At 39.9% G+C, this 19,124-nt stretch overlaps 1 protein-coding gene across 1 annotated transcript in view; it reads right to left on the reverse strand.

The window, feature by feature from the left end:
• The window catches only part of P4HA1 (prolyl 4-hydroxylase, alpha polypeptide I), a 119,071-nt gene extending 100,215 nt beyond the window's left edge, over window positions 1-18,856 (reverse strand). The window contains exon 1 of the mRNA XM_006835882.1: window positions 18,644-18,856. The gene's annotated coding sequence lies outside the window, so the exon portion shown is untranslated. The remainder of the gene's footprint in view (window positions 1-18,643) is intronic.
• Window positions 18,857-19,124: the final 268 nt, after the last annotated feature.

Consider the following 19,124-nt stretch of genomic DNA (forward strand, 5'->3'; position numbering starts at 1 on the left):
CCCTCCATACACAGAGTAGACAGGGATGGGCAACTTAGACATTGGCTACCCTAAATGGGGGGCTAACAAAGGCAAGAAGTGACTGGTTTACAAGCTTTCAAGAGGGAACCTAGATCCAGAGGGTGAGGAGGAAGGTAGAATCTCTCCTGAGTAGTATCCAATCTATCTGGGCGAAGCTAATTAAACGAAATGCAGATAGGTCTCTTGAGATACAATAGTGAATAATTGCTATCAGGACTGATTGTGAGGGTCAGAAATGTAAAGGTAGACGTTTTATAGCAAGGAGGGGAGTGATTAACTTTTCAGTCTAGGAGTGGAAGTCCCTGGGACCCATCAAGGAAGAAGAGCAGAGAGCAGGACCCTACCCAGAGAAGCAGTGATGCCTGAAATGGAGCCAGAGATGACGACGTGGAGCGATGGAACAGCTGGAGACTTTAGATCCAGAGAGGGAGAGCGGCTGTGTGCTGAAGACCTGGGGGGTACAGGAGAAGGATTGCATGGAGGGGATTGTAACCATGACAATGAGACAATATACGATAGAATATATGATAGAATGAATGTAAAACTAATGTTCTCCCATGTTAACTATCACATAATTCACAATAAAACATTAAAAAAAAAAAAAGAGAGAGAGATGGGGATAAGATTCTTATTGTTCAACAGTAATTGTTATCATGACTAATTGCAACTGTCACAATTGTAAAGATAGAAGTTTTGTTAAGAAAAACGGGGTAGTAGTTAATCTTACAGTCCAAAAACAGAGGACCCTAGAACTACCAAGGGAGAAGAGCACAAGTGAATGCGGGGCCTCATCCAGAGAAAGCACGACACCAGAGACAGAGGCAGAGATGAGGGGGAGCAGCTGAGGACTCTAGATTCATGGGAAGAGAGGGAGCGAGAGCTGGCAGCCAGGAGGCAGACTTGCAGAATGGGCCTTTGGTGGTGTAAATTATTATATATGCCTGAGTGGGTTTTTTTTTTAAATGAATATAGAAGAATACTGTTAACTGATGGTACATGGAAGGGATTATAACTATTGTAATAAAACATGGTGTATGATGTTGAATGTAAAACTGATGATCTGCCCTGTATACTTTCACTCAATTCACAAAACATTAAAGAAAAAAACAAAAGGGTGGGGGGGGTACAGCTGGTGGTGCTGTAGGATAAGCACTGGACTGCTAACTTCCAGGTTAGCAGTTCAACCCCACAAGTTGTTCCCCAAGAGAAAGATGAGGCTTTCTGCTCGCATACAGAAATATACAGTCTCAGAAACACTATACAGTGTGGCTGAGTTGGAACAAACTTGATGGACTAGGATTTGGTTTATCGGTTTATATATTATCTAAGAAACCCTGAAGAAAAAAGTAAAGTCTCAAGTTGCAACATTAACAGGTTCTGTGGGCAAAGCCCTTAATTATGCTCATGAGGGACCCGTATATAGACCAAGGCGGAAGTCTGTTTGAACAGAACAAGGGGACACTGAACAGCTTAAAATTAGGAAAGATGTGTGTCAGGGTTGTATTCTTTCACCACACGTATTTAATCTGAATACTGAGCAAATAATCCAAGAAAATGGATTATATAACGAAGAATGTGGCATCAGGACTGGAGGAAGACTAACACCCTGCCATATGCAGATGATACAACCATGCTGGCTGAAAACAATGAGGGCTTAAACTTACTGATGAAGATCAAAGACCACAGCCTTCCTGTGGGTTACACCTCAAGACAAAGAAAACAAAAATCTTTATCACTGAACCAAGAAATAACATTACAAATGGAGAAAAGATTGAAGTTTTCACACTTCATTTTCTTGGATACACCATCAACACTCATGGAAACAGCAGTCAAAATATCAAACAACATATTACATTAAGTAAATCTGCCACACAAGACCTCTTTAAAGAGTTCAAGAGCAAGTTTGAGGACTAAAGTGAGCCTGATCCAAGCTACTGTTATTTTTAATAGCCTCATGTGCATGTGAAACTTGGACAGTGAATGAGGAAGACTATAATAAAATTAATGCATTTGAGTTACGGTGTAGTACTATGTAGATTAGAAGAACAAACAAATCTGTGTTGGAAGTACACCACAAAGCTTCTTGGAAGCCAGAATGGTGACACTTCATTGCTCATACTTCAGACATGTTAGGAAGCACCAGTCCAGTCCTTAGAGAAGGATTATCATGCTAGGTTAAATGGTTTGTTGTTGTTATGTGCCATAGAGTTGGTTCAGACCCATAGCGACCTTGAACAGGGTTTCTGAGGCTGTAAATCTTTACGGGAGCAGAAAGCCTCATCTTTCTCCCAAGGAACAGCTGGTAGTTTCGAACTGCTGACCTTGCGGTTCGCAGCCTGATTCATAACCACTACACTATCAGGTTAAGTGGAGAGCCAGCAAAAAAGTGAAAGACCCCAACACGATGGACTGGCACAGCGGCAGCAGCAATAGGTTCAACCTTAATGACGGTGAGGCCGGCACAAGACAAGGGCGTTTCATTCTGTTGTGCATAAGGTCACTATGAGTCAGAACTGACTTGATGGCACCTAATAACAAGAAGAAAAGACTTAAGAAAAAAAATTAATTTTGTCAAAATGGTAACATTCCTCTATTTTTTAAACAATATAACTCACAACCATTTCAAAACTTTTGTGAGCCATTTATACTTTTCCCAAGCAGGAAAAATATCAAGACTCTTATATTCTGAATGTTGTTGTTAAGTGTCATCAAGTCGGTTCCGATCCATAATGACCCTGTATAGGGTTTCCAAGGAACACTTGGTGAGCTTGAACAACCAACTTTGTGATTCAAACCAACTTTGCAGTCCAGTGCACTAACCCACAGTGCCACACAAGAACTCCTATATTCCAAATAGAGAATCTCAAAAACATACCATAAGTGCTATTAATTTGCACTCCAAATTTGTAAGGATAATCAATAACATTTACCTTTTTTGATACTGCCTTTAAACAGGAAGCAGAATAAGCAAAAAGGGTAACAAAAAAATCACCGAACATATGTAAATTTAAGGCCAAATGGGATCATGAACAAGTAAGACACAAATAGTAGTGATTAAGATGAACATGTGCAAACACTTGGGAAATGTTACTTTTGGATGTGGAGCAAGAACTCAAGATATCTGGATTTGTTGTCAAGGGTGTCTCAAGGGATGTGAAAAAGGAAAAGCCTGGGAGAATGGTGAGATGGCCAGACAACCTCACCCTAGACTAAGACAGTGAGAAGGTATGCTTAGCATGGGATTTAGCAGAAACATGAGATTGGACAGAGGCAGTGGACAGAAAAGGGAAGAGACATGATCATAAAACTAGAGAGTTTTCTTGACATTGCTCATATGCTATTATTTCCAAAGATGTTTTGTTGTTAAGTGCCATAGAGTTGGTTCCAACTCATAGCAACCCTGTACAGGGTTTCCAAGGCTTTTATTAAAATCTTTGTGGGAACAGAAAACCTCATCTTTCCCCCACAAAACAGCAGGTGGTCTGGAACCATGAATCTCGTGGCTCACAGTCCAGTGCTTAATATGTGGAGCCTACATATAGTTCTCATTTTAAGAAAGAATTTTCAAATTTTTCTTTGTTATATAAATTGTTTATGTTATGTGTATTTCATAACACCAATATAAAACTCGAGTTGTTCTTAGGAGCCAAGTCAATTCCAACCACAGCGATCCTAGGCACAATAGAACGAAATACCACCCGGTCCTGCACATTCCTCACAATTCCTGCTACACTTGAGCCCATTGTTGCTGCCACTGTGCTAATCCATCTCACTGGAGGTCTCCCACTTTTCCAAACATGATGCCCTTACCCAGGGTCTGGTCTCTGCTGATACTATGTCCAAAGTAAGAGAAATGAAGTCTGGCCATTTAGGCTTCTAAGGAACATTCTGGTTGTATCTCTTCCAACACAGATGTTTGTTCTTTCTGGCACTCCATGATACGTTAATATTCTTCTCCAACACCACAACTCATCATTTCTTCTACAGTCTTCTTTATTCATTGTCCAACTTTCATATGCATATGAGGTTATTGAGAATACAGTGGCTTGCATCAGGCATACTTTAGTCCTCAAACAGACACCTTCACTCTTAAATACTTTAAAGAGGTCTTGTGTCACAGATTTGACTAATGCAATACGTGTTTGATTCTTGACTGCTGCTTCCATGAATTCTGATAATGGATCCAAGCAAAATGAAGTCTTTGACAACTTCAATCTTTTCTCCACTTATCACGATGTTATTTATTGGTCCAGTGATAAGGATTTTTGTTTTCTTTACGTTGAGGTGCAACCTATACAGAAAGCTGTGGTCCTTGATCTTCGTCAGTTAAGTATTTTAAGTTCTCCCATTTTCAGTCAGCATGGTTATATCATCTGCATATCACAGGGTGTTAATGAGTCGTCCTCCAATCCTGATGCCATATTCTTCTTCATACAGTCCATCTTCTTAGATTATTTGTACAGCATACAGATTGAGTAAGTATGGTGAAAGAATACAAACCTGGTGCACTCCTTTCCTGAATTTAAACTAGTCATTATACCCTTGTTCTGTTTGAACGGCAGCCTCTTGGTCTATGTATAAATTCTTCGTGAGCCAAATTAAGTGTTTTGGAATACACATTCTATGCAATGTTGTCCACAGCTTGTCATGAGCCTTTGCATAGTCAATAAAGCACAAGTCAACATCTTTCTGGTATTCTCTGCTTTCAGCCAAGATCTATCTGACATCAGCAATGGTATCCCTCATTTCACATTCATCTGAATCTCCCTTAAACCTCTGGTACTCCCTGTCAATGTAATGTTACAGCCATTTTCAGATGATCTTTAGAAACTTTTTACTTTCATGTGATGCAAATAATATTGGCCAGTGATTTCCATATCCCACTGGCTCACCTCTCTTCGGAATGGGCACAAATACGGAGCCTCTTCAGTAGTGACAGGGATCTCCACAGGAGTGATATAAAAACATCAGCATTTTAAAGATTTAAACGCTTAAAACCAGGTTTGTTTTCTCATTTGGAAAATGTCAAATATGTATTTTTATTTTATATAAGTGTAAGGAGCCCTGGTAGCTCTGTTTTTAAGCACTCATCAGCAAACCAAAAGGTGGCAGTTCCAACCCACTAGCTGCTCCACATGAGAAAGATGTAACAATTCTGTTTTTGTAGGTTGTAACCTTAGAAACCCTAAGGGACAATTCAATTCTGTCCTATGTAGTTTCAGAGTCTGAAGTGACTCAATGGCAAAGGATTTTGTTTTGTTTTGTTTTTGCTGAGTTGGGGGCAGGGAGTGCGGGATTTAAATACATAAGGAAGTTTTAAAGTCTAACTTTAAAAGGTATATTTGCACACATAAATTAAATTTTTTTTAACTTCAAACAGTAATTAAAAATTGTTAATTGTCTAAGAGGTGGGATCATGGTCAATTTTCTCTCTACTTCTGCATATTTAAAAATAAACTTGTTAGTTTTATGAAAAAAAATTTCTATAAATAAGCAAATAAGCTAAAAAAAAAAAAAATGGAAAAAAGTCAAAATAGACTAGCAAAGAGATAAATTGAAATCACGGGCATAGGTTGTAGTGTGCTGTGTAGTCAGTTCGGACTACCTTGTGTAGGATTTCTGAGGCTGTAAAGTATTTACCAGAGCAGAAAGCCTCTTCTTTCTCCCATGGAACAGCTGGTAGTTTTGAACTGCTGACCTTGAGGTTAGCAGCCCAACTTGTAACCACTATGCTACTAGAACTCCTTTGACACAGATTGTTGTTGTTAGGTGCTATCAAGTCGGTACCGACTCATAGTGACCCTATACATAACAGAACGAAACACTGCCCCATCTTGGGCCAACCTCACAATTGTTGCCACACTTGAGCCCATTATGCCTGACAGTGTTTCTCTGCTATTCATAAGGTTTTCAGTGACTAAATATTCAGAAGTAGTTCGTCACTCCTTCTTCCTAGTCTGTCTTCGTCTGGAAGCTCATCTGAAACCTGTCCACCATAGATGACCCTGCTGGTATTTAAAATACTGGTGGCATAGTTTCCAGAATCAGCAACTCACAAGCCACCACAGTACAACAAACTGATAGATGAGTGGTTGTTGACACAGATAGCAAATTATCAACTCCACAATTTTACTTCACTAGTTGGTATAACATCATCAATTCTTTCTGTTCCAAAACAGATTATACTTATTTTTATTTAGACAGAAAGTTCTGACAAATTTAGTTTTGTACAGTATATATTTCAGATCTTTTTAAAGCTTAAGAGATATGAGATAAAGACAAACTATTCCAAAAGCAGAAGTTTTTAATGAAACTTCAAGACGATTATTTTAAATCAAGTTATAATGAATTTGAAAAATAATCATTTGAAAAAAATGGCATTTACTTTAGAAAAGTACCATTATATACAAATAATAGCCAATCACAGGAAACAATTTTAAGCAGACCCTATTTGCAATAGCAAAAAATAAGTTTAAAAATTAACATTGACCCTAAAATGAATTCAAAACAGATCAAAGACAAAAATGGAAACATTATATAACTATAAACCTCTCCAACAAAAAAAGTGTGAAGTTTCATTACCTTGGATCCTGCAATAATTTCTTAGATGACACATTAGAGTCCAAAGGAAAAAAACATATACACTGGACTTCCACAAAATAACTTTTGCACTTCAAACAGCACTATCTAGACAGTGAAATGCCAACTAATGGAATGGGAAACCCTATTTGTAAATTATATAACTGTTGCTGCATTTGAGTCCATTCCAATTCAATAATAAACCCTACATAGGCAGTCCTGGTATGGTGCTGGGGGTTAATGGGTCAGACTGCAAAGTCCTTTGAACTGCAATGTCGGTGGTTCAAGCTCACCAGCTGTTCCTCAGAAACCCTACACAGGGTCGCTACGGGTCAGAATGGACTCGACAGCACGTAGTAACAACAAGGCAGGGAACAGAGTGACTGCTAATGGGATGGGGTTTTGGAGGGAAGTGATGATAATGTTCTAAAATTGTAATGATGCAACAATTCTGTGCATACACTAAAAGCCGCTAAACTGTATAATTCCAAGGTACAAAGGAATGAGCATACATTTTCATTTCACTTGGATAGTGAATTCACAAGAACTGGAATTGTTGAATCCTGGTAGCGTAGTGGTTACGAATCGGGCTGCGAACCTTAAGGTCAGCGGTTCGAAACTACCAGCCGCTCCGCGGGAGAAAGATGAGGCTTTCTACTCCCATAAAGATTTACACCCTTGGAAACCCTGTACAGGGTCGCTATGGGTCGGAACTGACTCGACGGCACTTAACAACAACAACAACAACGGTAAGAATGGACTCATGGTGTGGTGTTGTGGGTGAATGCGCCGGACTGCAAAGTCCTTTCAATTGCAATGTCAGCAGTTCAAACTCACTAGCCGCTCGTTGGAAACCCTACACAGGGTCACTATGGGTTGGAACCAATTCAATGGCACTTAACAATAACAACATGGCAAGAATATTGTTTAATTTCCATACATCAGTTGCATTCCCATCAGCAATGTATGATTGTTCTACATTTTTGCCAGCATTTGGTAATGTCATCTTTTCCCACTTAATTCCTTAATTTTCTTAATCGGCACGTACTGCATTTTCTTAATTACTAGTGATGTTGATCATCTTTTTGTGTACATATTTGCCACCCATATCCCTTCTTTGCTAAAGTGTCTATTCATATCTTTTACTAATTTTTTTTAGGGCTGCCAGATAAAATACAGTTAAATTTAGATTTCCAATTAAATTTCAGATACATAATTTTTTTTAAGTATCCCATGTAATATTTGGAATATATCTGTACTAAAAGATTGTTCATGGTTTATATAAAACTTCACTGTATCCTTACCTTTTTATTTTTGATAACAATATACACAACCAACCATACATCCAGTCACAATTTCTACAGGGACAGTTCAATGACATTGGTTACATATTTCACATGGAATACATTCTATCTCTGTCCATAGCTTCTCACCATTAATTTACATTCTCTGTCCCTTAAAGTTCTCATCTGTGCTTTAGATGAACTGTTGTCAGTTTACATATGTAGATAATTATAAGCGTGCTATGCTTGAGGCAAGCATTCTTTATAACTGGGGTATACTATTGTTTAGTCTGGAGTTCTGATGTGGCACTGTGGGTTAATGCACCAGACTGCAAAGCTGTTTGAACTGCAAGGCCGGTGGTTAAAGCTCACCAGCTGCTCCTCGGAAACCCTATATAGGATCCTATGGGTCGGAATCAACTCAACGGCACTTAACAACAATTGTTTAGTTTAACGATGGCTTCCTAGAATAGTTTCAAGGTTTAAGAATTATTTCCAGTCACTAGGTTTGGATTCTCCCAATCTCAATGGACCTAGTAAATCTAGTTTCCATAAGTTTGAAGTTCTGTACCATGTTTTTCCTTCTTTAAGTCAGGATCCATCTACGGGGTTCTAGATCAGGACATTCAGTAATAGTAGCTGGCACCATCCATTTCTTCTGGCCTTAAGAAAATGAAGGTAGTACTTTATTCAATCCATTAAACCCTCTGTCCATTTCCTTCTCTGATTCCTCTATCTCCTTCTTTCTCTGCTGTTCCAACAGAAGAGAGACCAACTGTTTTATTTTGGGAGGGTGGGTTGTTGTACTTTTATTTGCTGAGTCTATCAAACCTACCAGAGGTAAGTCACTTTCTCCAGTCCCCACCTGGGTTAGTTTTCAATAGAGTTAGGTGAGAAAATAGGGACTGTTTATTGCTCACTTTTAAGTGGAGGGAGCTACAAGGGATTTTTATTTTTATTCCTTTAAATTTAATATTGTTGTTGAAAATTTACACAGCAAAATATATACCAACTCAAGTTTCTACAAGTACAATTTAGTAACACTGACTACATTCTTCGAGTTGTATGCTCATTCTAACCTTCCTTTTGAGTTGTTCAACCCTCATTAACATAAATTCACTACCCCATAAATTTCCTATCTATTTGCTGTTGTCAATTTGATCCCATGTAGGTCCTAAAAGAACACAGTAACACTCAAGGCAGACCTTTGGTGCTAGTTGAGTGAAATCATGATTTGGTTTTCAGACTTCAGGGAATATATTTGGTTTAAGATTTAAAGATGATCTCAGGGCAATAGTTTCAGAAGTTCATCTTCCTTCCATGGATTCCAGAAAGTCTAGTCTGTGAGAACTTTAAATTCATAAAATTTCATGGACATTTCTCATTATGTAAGTAACTCAATAAGAAACTCAATTTAAAATTTAAAACTGAACACCGGTAAATTGCATATTTTTGTATATATTATATATTCAAAAGAGAACATCAAAAAGTATTGCTACTAAGATACACCAGTTCATATATGCATGTGTTTATTAAAAACAAAATGTGTTAAGACATGTCTCTACAATCACTAGATGGCTGCAAACAATTTCTCTCAGTAACATACTTGTCTTCGTCTTGTTAGGGTGCCTTCCAAATGAAGGCCCAATGAAAACATTGATTTCCAAGTGGATCTACTGGCCAGTTCAATTCAAACAGAGAGGTCAATTTGGAAGGCCAAGTGGTTTGGGGGATCCCCAAAGATAACCCAAAGGTTATCTTAACAGATTTTCTCAAAGGCCAGAGGATGATCACAAGGTTTCTTAGGAAGGCTTTAAGAAAATGGTAAACTGTACTGCCGAGAAAAAGTCCAGGAAAGTTGCACCAAGTTTTTTCCAACACGACAATGTACCTGTTACTCTTCTAAGGATGACAAGGACTTTCCAATGAGAATTTCATTGGGAAACTTTGTCCCACCCGATCTACAGTTATCTTACTCTCTCAGAGTTATTTTTATTCCCAAACCTCACAGAACATTGGAAAAGAACACAAATGAGGCCCTCCAGGATGTCAAAACTACGGTACTGACATGGCGTAAACTGAACAGCACAGAATCTTAGGGGAAGGTTTAGAGATGGAAACAGCACGTCCATAAGTGTATAGATATGGACATAAGATATGCCAAGAAACAAAGAGTTTCACATTTTGATATTTTTGTTTTATAAAGGTTTCTATTATTTTGTAAGTTAGCTATGAGTCAGAATCGACTTAATTACACTTAACAACAACCATTTTGTGACACTGTAGTGCCTTCTGTTGCTGTGATGCTGGAAGCTATGCCACCAGTATTTTAAATACCAGCGGGGTACACACATGGTGGTTTCAGCTGTGTGTTCAGTCTAAGACAAGACTAGGAAGGAGAGGTGGACTACTTCTGAATGTTTAGCCCCTGAAAAATTTATGAATAGCGGTGGAACACTGTCAGTTAGCCCCAGAATACTGAATATTGAAACATGATTAATAGCATCATAATACTGTCAGATATAGTGCCAGAAGGTGATCCCCTCAGGTTGGAAGGCACTCAAACTGGGGAAGACCTGCCTCCTCAAAGCAGAGTTGACCACGATAATGCAAATGGAAAGCAAAAGCTTTCAGGACCTTCATTTGCTGATGGGGCATAATTCAAAATGAGGAGAAACTGTACACATCCATTAATATTAATAACATGATATGTAAGAATTATGTGTAAGAAAATTGTAAGTTGTCAAAAATGAAATGAATGCATAATCAATATCCTATGTATTAGTAAACTGAAACAGACTGGCATTGGCCATTTTGAATCTAATAATCATATGGCTTACTATGACAGAAATGACAAATTGAAGAGGAACTCTGTCATGTTCATCATCAAAAAGAACATTTCAAGAACAAACAAGATGGCGGATCGGGTGGAAGTGCAGTGAGGAGCTCCATCAGCAACAACACATAATACTAGACCAAGCAGGCTCAGGAGATGGTCCCAGAACTCTGAACCACTTATAAAGGAATATTTAGAAAGTTGGAAGGCTTACAGCCAGTGGAATTTGTAACAGAAGCAAGAAATCCAGTGCTTTCTAATCCAAGGTGCTCAGCTGCTCCCTGAGCGGCCATCTTGGACAAGACAGAACCAGGGAAGGATCAGAGCAGCCAAGGACACCTGACAGGACCGTGGAGATATAGGAAGAAGAGTGAAAACTGAAGCCCATCTCCTGATCACATCTATCTAGAGGCAATCAGAAAACAAAAAATACCAAAATACACACCCATCTAAGTTTAAGGCCACAGCTAACCACTGAATATGCCAAAAAAAGAGAAACAGATGATCATATCAGCACATGTCCAGAAACAAGATAAAGTGACTGAGACAAATGAACTGGAGGTAGACCTACAATCAATACTGGAAGGAAGGCAGGCTTTGAAAATGCCGGAGAAAGAATTCAGAAAAATGATTATAAAATGTATTATCAAAATACTATACAATGGAGTTGAAAAAAAAAAAAGTAAGAAGTCAGGAAAGCGCTACAGGAACAATCAAATAAGATAGATACAACAATGGAAACAATTCAAAACGTGCATAAAGAGATCCAAACAATTAATAATAGAATATCAGAAATGGACAACACACTGAAAGGGCAAAGGAGTAGAATTGAAGAGATAGAAGCCCGAACTAGTGAGCTGAAAGATAAATCTCTCAATACCACTAAGATAGAAGAACAAACAGAAAAAAGGACAAAAAAATCTGAAGAAGGTTTAAGATTTATGTTGGATAACATGAACAGGAATGACTTAAGACTTAACAGCATTCCAGAACAGGAAGAATAACACAAGTCCACAAAAAAGATAGTTGAAGAACTTCTGGGAAAAAAAATGTCCTAACATCCTAAAAAGCAAAAAGATAAGCATCCAAGAAACTCAACGAACCCCAGGAAGGATAGACCCTAAACAAAAAACACCAAGACATATAAAAATCAAGCTCTCCAAACTCAAAGATAAGGACAGAATCCTATAGGCAACTAGGGAAAAGAGAAGGGTTGCTGGTCCAATGTGTGGTAAGACCTGGGGACACGTGAGCCCATGGACAAGGACATAGCCACAAAGGGCTAGAGCTAAGAGTGTGAGGGAAGAGGTACAAGAACACCCAAATTAGCAGATAGCACCCATTTGACCTAGCCTCGATGGATGATAATCAGAACTCGACTAGAGGAAGATAAAAAAAAAAAAAATTCTGGATAAAGGAAACACAGGTAAACTGCTACTATGTGATGAACTTGACCTATACTCATGGAGGTTGGTTAGTTGGTTGGTTATGTGCCGTGGAGACGGTTCCGACTCATAGCGACTATAGTAGCTCTAAATACCAACAGAGCGGGAAGGAGTCTTCACATCAAGTACCAATACTATTCCCCCTCTGTATGCAGGGTATAAAGGGACGGGCAACTTAAGACATTGGCTACCTAAAACAAGTGACTGGTTTACAAGGTTTCTAGAGGGAGATTAATTTAAGAGTGGGGGGCGGGGAGAAGAGTTCCCACTGAATACTTGGCATCTTGTCTAGATAGGTCTGGTTAAAAAAGATGAGGATAAGATTCTTATGATTCAATAGTGAATAACTAACTGCGACTGTCACAATTGCAAAGGTAAAAGTTTTGTCAAAAATGGGGGAGCAGTTAACCTTACTTACAGTCTAGAAACAAAGGATCCTAGGACCATCAAGGGAGAAGAGCATAAGTAGCATGCGAGACCTTACCCAGAGAAGCAGCAACAACAGAGATGGAGGCAGAGATGGGGACATGAAGAGGGGGCACGGCTGAGGCAGACTTGCAGAATGTGCCCTTTGGTAGTATAAATTATTACATATGCCTGTGTTGTTGTATTTTTAAAAAGAGAGCTAATATGAATAGAAATACTGTTAACTGATGGTACATGGAGGGGAATGTAATCATTGTGATGAAATATGTTGTATGATTTGTTGAATGTAAAACTGATAATCTGCCCTATAAACATTCACTCAATCCACAATAAAAACTTAAAAAGTAAAAAAAAAAATATTTCAAGATCTTGAAGTATAATGCTGTCTGCAACATACAATGACATATAATGCTGTCTGTGTATGGCCATCTGTAATAGCCATACACCTACAAGGAAGACCAGTTAACACCTCTATTATTCAAATTTATGCACCAACCACTAAAGCCCGTAATGATGAAACTGAAGAATTCTACCAACTTCTTCGGTCTAAAATTCATCAAACATGTAATCAAAATGTATTGATAATTATTGGTGATTGGAATGCAAAGGATGGAAACAAAAGAGGAAGGATCAGTTGGAAAATATGACCTTGGTGATAGAAACGATGCTAGAGATTAAATGATTAGATTTTGCAAGACCAATGACTTCTTCATTGCGAATACCTTTAAATAATATATAAGACAACCATACATATACACATGGACCTCACCAGATGGAAAACAAAGAAATCAACCTGACTACATTGGTGGAAAGAAACAGTGGGAAAGCTCCATATTGTCAACCAAAATCAGGCCGGGGCAGACTGGAACAGACTATCAATTTCTCATATGCAAGTTCAGGTTGAAGCTGAAGAAAATTTAAACGAGCCCACGAGAGCCCAAATTTGACCCTAAAACACATCCCACCTGAATTTAAAAATTATCTCAAGAACAGATTTGATGCATCAAACACTAATGAGCAGACACCAGAAGAGTTGCAGGATAACATCAAGAACTTCAGAAAGTGGTCACTACAAGAACAAGCAAGTTGTTTGCCAGGAAGTCATCAAGACAATTAATCAAGTCCCTTCAGGACAAACCCCCCTCTAAGACGGAAACTCAAAGGGAACACACGAGCAGGCATGTAAGCTGGCTGGTGACTACACTGGTCTACTGGTGAGTGGAAGAGGGGGAAAGGCAACAAAGAAAATATGGGCTGAGTTCAACAATGTTCCACAGACTCCCACTGACCTGGAAATGAGAAAAAAATAGAAGGGTTGGTTGGTCCAAAGTGTGGTGAGAACCTGAGGACTCCTAAGCTCATGGACAAGGACCTAGCCACAGAGGGCTAGAGCCGAGACCGACACATCCAGCTAGTATGAAGTGAGGGGAGATGCACAAGAACGCCCAAACTTACAGCATCTTAACCTAAACTTGCCCATTTAACCTAGCTTTGATTGCCTGATGATCAGAACTCCAACAGAGGAAGATAAATAAATCTGATCAAGTAAACAAATATAAATTGCTACAGTTTTGATGAACTTAACCTATACATGTGTTTGTTGTTGTTAAGTGCCATCGAGTCGGTTCTGACCCATAGCGACCTGTACAGGGTTTCCGAGGGTGTAAATCTTTACGGGAGTAGAAAGCCTCATCTTTCTCCTGCAGAGTGGCTAGTAGTTTCGAACTGTTGACCTTAAGGTTCGCAGCCCGATTCGTAACCACTACGCTACCAGAGCTCCTTAGCTCAAAATACCAACTGAGAGAAGGAGTCTTCACATCAAGGATCAAACATATCCCCCCTCTGTACATAAGGTTGATAAGGATGGGCAACTTAAGACACTGGCTACCTAAAGATGGGGGGAGGAGGGGTTATAAAGGCATGCAGTGACTGGCTGCTGGCTTATTTAGTTTCAGAGTTGCAAAGGGGGAGGTGTGGGGGGTAGAATCCACACTGAATAGTTTTCATCTTGTCTAGATGAGTCTGGTGAAAGGAGATGGGGACAGGATTCTTATGATTCAATAGTAATTGCTTTCATGACTAATTGCAATGGTCACAACTGTGTTGGAAGAAATCTGCCAGAATGTTCCTTAGAATTCAGGATGGTGAGACTTTGTCTCTCATACTTCAGACATATTATCAGGAGGGACCAGTCCCTGGAGAAGGACATCAAGCTTGGAAGTGGAGGTTCAGCAAAAAAGAGGAAGGCCCCTAATGAAATGGATTGGCACAGTGGCAGCAGCAATGGGCTCAAGCTTAACAACTGTGCGGAGGGCACAGAACTGGGCAGTGTTTCGTTCTGTTATGCATAAGGTTGCTATAAATTGAAACTGACTGGACAGCTCCTAACAACAAATATTGCAGCAACACTTTTTGACTTACCCTCATATATCCTGTCAGATATACAGTACAAAAAATACTTTCTCCCAGTCTGCAGCTTGTCTTTTCATTTTTTAAACAGTGTTCACACTTTTCCATCAGATTCTCAAAGGATTTCACATCCCCAAATGCCCAAATAAAAGAGAAAGGCTGAATATATTACTTTGATATGAAAGCATGAATCTCCGTACTTCACTTTTTGCCAATATCTAAGCAAACACAGTAAGAACCAAACTGATGACACAAAAACACACAAGAGAAAAAAGCATCTCTCATTACATTAAAATGTAAAACTGCTGTGTAACCTAAATTAGAATCCTTTTAAGTTTCACAAATTTTTTATTGAAGAACAATATTTATTTGGCTAGAGGGAAAACAAATGACAGGATATAGTTTCAATTTATACAAACAAAACTCATTGAGTAGATACATGAATAAAGCCATAGCTTTATTGTACATAAGTGTATATACACATTGTGACTTGTCTCATTGATTAACATATTATACATACACACATCATTATAGTTTAAGCATAGGATTCAAGATGTAAGAAGAGAAATAAAGTGTAATCCCCAATGTATTTTTGTTTCTCTTCAAACCTATTACACTTTCAGATGAAAAAACAAAAATACTAAGGGATTTCAAAAGTTGATGGAAAAGTTCTTTTATCACCGAATTCCATTTTGTCCATGACTGTTTTGAAGCCCCTCACATATGGGTGTCACACACGGGTCAATGTACTTTCTTTGCCTAGACAATTTGAACAATTCAAAAATTCTTCTACCAACTAACTTACGTTAAAATTCTGTTAGCAAAAATTTTATTAAGGTCCTGGTGTGGCGCTATGGGATAATTAATGCATCAGACTGCGAAGTCATTTGAACTGCAGGTTCGGTGGTTCAAGATCACCAGCTGCTCCTTGGAAACCCTATACAGGGTCGCTATGCGTCGGAATCAACTCAATGGCACTTCACAACAATATACTCAAGCCCAGTGTGACTTCTAAACCCATGTTAATTTTCCATAATATTAAAGAATTACCACCTCAGTATGTCCTGATATCCTTACATATTAGCCTCATATATTTTTACTTTTTAGGGGTTCTTATGGTTTTGGGGACAGGGTTGTCTGTAAATGGGATATACAATTTTATGTAGATGTGCATTCTTGCATTTTGTGACTCAGGGTTCACACCTTTCATCACATTTTCAAAGGATTTCATGACCCCAAAATAGAGTGTGAACCACTACCTTGTTTCTTACAGATTTCTACTCTTAGGGCAATAATCACATCCTAGTTGGCAATTGTAAAACAAGACATTCCTTCCACAGAAATTAAGGCTCACAGCTTTATGTCTGTCCCAACTCCTATTTGCACCCCTGAAATAAAAGCAGAAATTAGGAATGGATTGCCCTATGGAAGACACTGCTTTTCAACACACCATCAACTCTGCAATAATAAAAAAGGCTGACATCTCCCATCTCCTTACCAAAGACAGGGTTCACCTGCAAGACCCTAGTCTACAAAGTGACACAAAGCTTTTCCCAATAGCTTTCTGAACACCTAGGAAAAATTTTTGCAAGTTTTTAAATTGCACATATTTTTTTCTCATCTATTTTACTACCATAGTTACCAAATTTAAAAACATGGTCAATGCAATTACAGAAGCCCTCCCTTTCAGTATTTCAAAATAAAACCCTCTATAGATAGATGTCAATGAAAACACATTACACATCTAAAAGAGACAAAGCTGTATTTTTCCGTAGTGGTGGTGGTTGTTAAGTGCCAACACATAGCACTTAGGGCTTCCAAAAAGCAGCTGGTGGGTTTGAACCAGCAACTTGTGGTTAGCAGGACAGTGCGTATTCTACAGCACCACACCAGGACTCCTTTCCTAGTTACTCTATGTTATAAACTTGCCTTCCGTTATCTAAAACACTTGCAGGACATAAGGCACATGATTCCAAAACCTAAATTGACATGACTTTCAAAGTTGTGATAAAATCTGCTTCCTAAAAAGAAAATAAATCTGTTTCCTACAGAAACAAAGGTAAAATTTCTATCTCATATTTAAGATTCTGAAAACGACACTCACAGGCTAAAAGTCAGTTAAAGAAAAATCATTAAAGCTCTGTTAAAATTTCAAATCAAAGCAAAACATATTCAGGGTTGTTAACCTTTCTGCTTCTTAGATATTTCCTGCTTAAGGTATCCATTTTCTTCCTAGAAACTTGATTTTTTTTTTAATCTCTTTAAAAAATATATTTTTCAAATTACCTCCCAATGAGTCTTCTATGCAGAACGAATTTTTCATCTGATTTAGTCTTTAAAAAAAAAAAAAACACTAGCCTGGTTCATAAGCTATATCTAAAGCTACAAGAAGAACTGTATTTCTTTCCAGAACCTTAAGAAATGAGCAAAAACTTAATGAAAGAACACAGGGCTGCCACGTCTTTTCCCCTCCCCCACTCACGTAGCGGCGATTCCCTTCGAGTGCATTCCAAAAGGAAAAGTCCAAGAGCCAGAGCTCTTGGAGGAACCAGAAACAGTTAAGTTGAAATTGGCAAATCTCCTTGGCCTTTTAGATCCGTTCCTAAAAGGAGATCTAGCTTCTTCATTTTTTTTTTTTTTTAAAGAAAACTGGGCAACATTCCAAGAGTCTTCTCCACACTATCCGGACCGCATAAGGTGTTAGTATCTAAAAATTGGATTGTAGTTAATAGAGTCGATTATTCAGGAGAAATGATCTCAACACTTCTCTTACCATCCTACTTCCCCCTAAAATACATCTGGAAGCCAGGCAAATGGCAAATGATTCAAGTGCAAACGCTCACACCGCCATAGAATTTGGTGTGCTGAAGCGCATTCTAAAAGCTGTGAACTCTGCATTTAAAGAAAAGGAAAAGAAGCCCATGTGCCTTTTTTTTTTTTTTTAAGTACGGAACGTAGAGGGGAGAAAGAAGGCTGGCTTTCCCGACGACTCAGAGATCTGACAGCGGACTTCCTCCGCGCCTGCTGCCCGAAACCCGCCGCCCCGGGCGACGTCTAGCTGCCGAGGTAGCAGCGCCGCGTGCAACAGATGAACTCAGCCTGAACTCCTCTGGGTGGATCGACTTTTCAATTGGGCAAAAGTGGCTGGAGTTCTAAACTTTAAAACCCGCTTTCCATTGCCACATGTTAACATCTGCCGCTGTGCAAGCCCAAACCCCCACGCCCCGCCCTCACGTTCCCCCAAGCTTTGTAGGGAGGACCAGGTATGCGGGAGCTCCGGAAAAAAACAACAGGGCGATCCCTTCCCAGGAAAGAATATTCAAGAAAGTCCTGGTCCCCGGGGCGGGGACAGAGAGGCTCTGCCGCAGCCTTAACGGTCGGAGGCGCGGACGGGCGCGGAGGTGGAAAGCGGAGTTGGAGGAAGGGCATCCGGGCCTCTGGGGCACCAAGGATCCGGGGGTGCTGGGCGAGGGGCCAGGTCTTCCGAGGAGAAGATACTAAGGTTGCTGTGGTCAACTGGGGAATCCCCACCCCCGAGCCATCGCAGCAGAAAGGGTTGGGACCAGATAGCATAGTCGTCCAAGACGGGTCACGGCTGCCCGAGGGCCTCAGCCTCAGTCCCCAAGGTCGGGGGAAAGGCTCACCTGAGAAGTGGGACGGGAAGGCGGCGCGCTCTTCACTCCCCGGTCTCGGGCGCTCGGGTTACCTACACTCACCCTTCCCTTGGCCCGCTGGCGGCGCAACTGGGCAGCAGAGGGAGCCAGTTAGCCCTTTTATAACCTCTAGGCCGCGACGGCAGCGCGAAGGAGGAGGCGACAGCTACCCTCTCTACGTGAGCTCGATCACACCAGCGCCCCAGCGACTGCGCAGGCGCCCAAACCCAACCTCCCTCTCGTCCCCACCCCCGGCCCACACCCGTACTCCCCACCAGCCGCACAGTCAAAAACCTAGAGGGACTCAGGCTGGCGTGGGTGGGGTCGAGCGGGACTGGGATGTAACGCGCCTGCGCAAGGTTCTCGCCACGCTACCGTTACCTTGGTTACTTATGTTCTTTTTTTCTCAGGTTCTTTTGCGCCTTTTTTTTAGGGTTAGCGTCAAGCCCAAGCAACAGAGCCACCGGCACTT

Source organism: Chrysochloris asiatica, unplaced genomic scaffold (assembly GCF_000296735.1).
Source record: "Chrysochloris asiatica unplaced genomic scaffold, ChrAsi1.0 scaffold00020, whole genome shotgun sequence".
Lineage (NCBI taxonomy): Eukaryota > Metazoa > Chordata > Mammalia > Afrosoricida > Chrysochloridae > Chrysochloris > Chrysochloris asiatica.